We start from the raw sequence: 5,276 nt of genomic DNA, 5'->3' as shown, positions 1-5,276 counted from the left end.
GTATCCAGGACCTGGTTCTGGTGTATCTGGCAGGTGATTTTGGTGTCTATGACAGGTTGTTCCAGTGAGTTAGGCTGGTGTTTTCGGCCTGTCTGGCAGGTGTTTGTGGCGTGTCTGGCACCTGGTTCTGGCGTATTCGGCAGGTGGTTTCAGTGTATCTGGCACCTGGTTGTGGCATATCCAACAGGTGTTTCCGAAGTGTCTGGGAGTTGGTTCCTGTGTGTCTGGCATGTGGCTCTGGTAAATTCAGAAGATGGTTCTGGCCTGGCTATTGAGTGCTTCCAGCATGGCCGGGAGTCAGTTCTGGTGTATCAGAGAGATGGTTCCAGTGTGTCCGGCGTGTGGTTCCAGGTGGTTGTGGCGTGTCCGGTGGGTGCTCTGGTTGGTCTGGTGGGTCGCTCTGCATGCCTGTGTGGTGGTTCCAGAGTGTCCAGCGGATGGTTCCGGCATGTATGTCAGGTTTTTACAGCATCCATGTGGCCTGCTTCCAGCGTATCCAGCAGGTGATTTTGGCCTGTCCGGCAGGGGGTTCCAGCGAGTCAAGCAGGTGGTTCCAGCGTGTTCACCCAGTGGTTCAGGCGTGTGCAGCAGGTGGTTCAAGTCTGTCTTGGAGGTGGTTCCGGCGTGTCCGGCACTTAGTTCTGGCATATGTGAGAGGTGGTTCTGGCATGCGCTGCATGTGATTCCGGAGTGTCCGTCAAGTGGTTCTGGCATATCTGGCAGGTGATTTTGGCATGTGAGTCAGGTGGTTATGGCCTGTCCTGCAGGTGCTTCTGGCACATTCTGGACCTGATTCTCGCATCAGTAGTGGGTGGTTTCAGAGTGTCCAGATGATGGTTCCAAGATGTCCAACAGTTGGTTCCAGCGTGTCAGGCAGGTGGGTCAGACATGTCCAGTAGGTGGTTCTGGCGTGTGCCACAGATGGTTCTGGCGCTTCTGGAAGGTGGTTTTGGCATTTCCAGCAGATGGTTGAGTCTTATCTGGCAGGTGGATCAGTCTTGTGGGGTACCTTGTTCCAGCGTGTGCTGCGACTGTTTCTGGTGTATGCCACAGGTGGCTCCGGCTTGTCTGGCAGGTGGTTCCGTTCTGCGTGGCACATGGTTACGGGGTATCATGCAGGTGATTTTGACTTGTCCTGTGGGTTGTCCAGGGGTGTCTGACAGCTGGATCTGGCGTGTCTGGCAGGTAGTTTCAGAAAATCAGGCGCTTGGTTCTGTTATATCCCACAGGTGGTCCTGGCATGTCTGGTAGGTGATTCCAGCATGTGCAGCAGGTCATTCCTGTGTATCAGGCAAGGAAATTCAACGTGTCCTGTAGGTGGTTCAATCGTGTCCTGCACCTGGTTCTGGCATGCCTGGGAGGTGGTTCAGTCGTGTCTGTCACCTGGTCTGTCTGTCGTGTCTGTCACACTGGGCTGGCCCCGTGGACGAGTGGTTAAGTTTGCATGATACACTGCCAGAGGCCCAGTCTTTCATTGGTTCGAGTCCTGGGTGCAGACATGGCACTGCTCATCAAACCATGCTGAGGCAGCCTCCCACATGCCACAAGTAGAAGGACCCACAACAAAGAATATACAACCATGTGCTGGGGGGCTTTGGTGAGAAAAAGGAAAAAATAAAATCTTTAAGACTGGCAGGTGGTTCCGGCATGTCCAGCAGGTGGTTCTGGCGTGTCGAACACCTGGTTCCAGTGTGCCCAGCATGAAGTTCCGGACTGTCCATCAGGTGGTTCAGGCTGGTCTAGCAGGTGTTTCAGGTGTGTCCGGCAGCTGTTTGATGCATGTTGGCACCTGGTTCTTGCCTGTGCTGGATCTGTTTCTGGTGTACCCGTCACATGATTCTGGTGTGTCTGGCACATGGTTCTGGAGTATTTGGCTGGTGGCTTCAGCATACCAGGCGCCTGGTTCCAGTGTATCTGACGATTGTTTCCATGGTGTCTGGCAGGTGGTTCCTGTGTTTCTGGCACGTGGTTCCAGTACATGCTTAAGGTGTTTCCGGCATGTCCAGCAGGTGGCTACAGTGTTTTCGGGAGCTGATTCCGTTGTGTATGGTTGTTGCTTTCAGAGTGTCCAGGTGTTGGTTCCGGCGTGCCTGGCCGTTGGTTCCCGCATGTCTGGTGGAGTATTCCAGCATGTCTGGCAGGATCTTCCAGGCTTTTGCGGAAATTGGTTCTGGCATATCAGGACCTGGTTCCGGTGTATCTGGCAGGTGATTTTGGCGTTTCTGGCAGGTTGTTCCAGGGTGTTAGGCTGGTGGTTCCGGCTTGTCTGGCAGGTGTTTCTGTCATGTCCGGCACCTGGTTGTGGCATATTCAGCAGGTGATTTCAGCGTATTTGGCACCTAGATGTGTCATATCCAACAGATGGTTCCAAAGTATCCACCAGTTAGTTCCAGCCTGTCAGGCAGGTGGGTCACACATGTCCGGCATGTGGTTCCATCGTGTGCAACTGATGGTTCTAGCATAACCGGAAGGTGCTTTCGGCATGTCCAACAGATGCTTCAGTCGGGTCCGGCAGGTGGATCAGTCATGTGGGCAACCTGCTTCTGCCGTGTGCTGCGGCTGTTTCTGGTATATCCTGTAGGTGGCTCTGGCATGTCCAACAGGTGGTTGTGTTGTGTCTGGCACATGGCTACGGAGTATAATTCAGGTGATTTTGAGGTGTTCTGAGGGCTGTCCAGGCATGTCCGACACCTGGTTCTGGCATGTCCAGCAGGTAGGTTCAGCAAATCAGGCACCTAGTTCTGGCGTATCCAACTGGTGCTCCTGGCATGTGGGGTAGATGATTCTGGCGTGTGCAGCTGGTGGTTCCAATGTATCCAGCAGGGAATTTCGATGTGTCTGGCAGGTGGTTCTCACAAGACTGGCAGATGGTTCAGACATGTCCAGCAGGTAGTTCTAGTGTGTCGGACACCTGGTTCCGGTGTGTCTGGCATGTGGTTCTGGATTGTCCGTCAAGTGGCTCAGGCTGGTCTAGCAGGTGTTTCAGGTGTGTGTGGGAGCAGTTTCAAGCTTGTCCGGGACCAGGTCCAGGCATGTGCTGGCCTGTTTCTGGTGTATCCATCACATGGCTCCGGTGTGGCCGGCACATGGTTCTGGCGTATTTGGCAGGTGGCTTCAGCGTACCGGGCACCTGGTTCCGGCATATATGACATTTGATACAATGGTGTCTGGCAGGTGGTTCCTCTGTTTCTGGAATGTGGTTCCGGTACATGCTTGAGGTGGTTCCGGCGTGTCCGCCAGGTTCCGACTGTGTGTCTGGGACCTGATTCCATTGTGTGCGGTTGGTGCTTTCAGAGTGTCCAGGTGTAGGTTCCAGTATGCCTGGCAGTTGGTTCCCGCATGTCCAGTGGGGGATTCCTCACGTGTCCAACAGCTTGTTCCAGCCTTTTCTGGAAATTGGTTCTGGTGAATCAGGACCTGTTTCCAGTGTATCTGGCGGGTGATTTTGGCTTGTCCGGCAGGTTGTTCTGGCGCATTAGGATGGTGGTTCCGGCTTGTCTGTTAGGTGTTTGTGGCATATCCGGCACCTGGTTCTGGCATATTTGGCTGTTGGTTTAAGTGTATTTGGCACCTAGATGTGGCATATACAATAGGTGGTTCCGAAATGTCTGGCAGGTGTTTCCTGTGTGTTTGGCATGTGTTTCTGGTACGTCCTGAAGTTGGTTCTGGCGTGTCTGACAGGTGGCTACCGTGTTTCCAGAACCTGATTCCATCGTGCGCTGTTGGTGCTTTCAGAGTGTCCAAGTGTTGGGTCCGGCGTGTCTGGCAGTTGTTCCTGAACGTCCAATGGGTGATTCCTCATGTACGGAAGGTTGTCATAGAATTTCCAGGAAATTGGTCTGGTGTATCCAGCATCTGGTTCCGGTGTACCCGGCAGGTGATTTTGCCATCTCCTGTGGGTTGTCCAGGCGTGTCCAACACCTGGTTCTGGTGTGTCCCGCATGTAGTTTCAGAGAATCAGGCACCTGGTTCCAACATATCCAATAGGTGGTCCCGGCATGTCTGATAGGTGATCCTGGCATGTGCAGCACATGGTTCTGGCGTATCTGGCAGGTGATTTCCATGTGTCCGACAGGTGGCTCCATCATGTCCAGCACATGGTTCTGGCGTGTCTGGGAAGTGGTTCAGTCATGTCCAGCACCTGGTCTTGGCTTGTGCTACACCTGTTTCCAGTGTATACGGGAGGTGGTTCTCACAAGACTGGCAGGTGGTCCAGGCACATCCAGCAGGTGGTTCTGGCATGTCAAGCAGCTGGTTCTGGCCTGTGCTGGACCTGTTTCTGATGTATGCGTCACAAGGTTCTGGCGTGTCAAGCGCACAGTTCTGGCATATTTGGCAGGTGACTTCAGTGTACTGGGTGTCTGGTTCAGGTGTATCTGACAGTTGGTTCCATGGTGTCTGGCACGTGGTTCCTGTGTGTTTGGCATGTGGTTCTGGTACGTCCTGAAGGTGGTTCCAGCATGTCCGGCAGGTGGCTACCGTGTGTCTGGTACCTGAGTCCGTCTTGTGCTGTTGGTGCTTTCAGGGTGTCCAGGTGTTGGTTCCGGTGTGTCTGGCAGTTGGTTTCCGCATGTCCAGTGGGTGATTCCAGCATGTCCGGCATGCAGATCCAGGCTTTTGTGGAAATTGCTTCTGGTGTATCCAGGACCTGGTTGTGGTGTATCCAGCACGTGATTTTTGTGTGTCCAACATGTTGTTCCGCTGTGTTGGGCTGGTGGTTTTGGCTTGTCTGGCAGGTGTTTGTGGCGTGTCAGGCAGCTGGTTCTGGTCTACTCAGCAGGTTGTTTCAGTGTATCTGGCACCTGATTGTGGCATATCCAACAGGTGGTTCCCAAGTGTCTGGCAGGTGGTTCCTGTGAGGTCTTGCATGTGGTTCTGGTACGTTCGGCAGATGGTTCCAGCCTATCCATTGAGTGCTTCCGGCATGACCAGGAGTCGGTTCTGGCATGTCAGAGTGATGGTTCCACTGTGTCTGGCGGCTGGTTCCAGGTGGTTCTAGCGTGTCCAGTCGGTGCTTCTGGTGTGTCAGGTGGCTCATTCTGCATGTCTGTGTGGTGGTTCCAGACTGTTTGATGGGTGGTTCCGGCATGTATGTTGGGTTTTTCCAGCATCCAAGTGGCCTGCTTCCAGCATATCCAGCAGGTGATTTTGGCCTGTCTGGCAGGTGGTTCCGGCGTGTCTGGCAGGTGGTTCAGGCATGTCCAGTAGGTCATTCAGGTGTGTCCGGGAGGTGGTTCTGGCATGTCAGGCACGTGGTTCTGGCATATCAGAGAGGT

Source organism: Equus asinus, chromosome 20 (genome assembly GCF_041296235.1).
Source record: "Equus asinus isolate D_3611 breed Donkey chromosome 20, EquAss-T2T_v2, whole genome shotgun sequence".
In the NCBI taxonomy this organism is placed as follows: domain Eukaryota; kingdom Metazoa; phylum Chordata; class Mammalia; order Perissodactyla; family Equidae; genus Equus; species Equus asinus.
The sequence above is the reverse complement of the archived record's forward strand: the minus strand, read 5'-3'. Positions refer to the sequence as shown.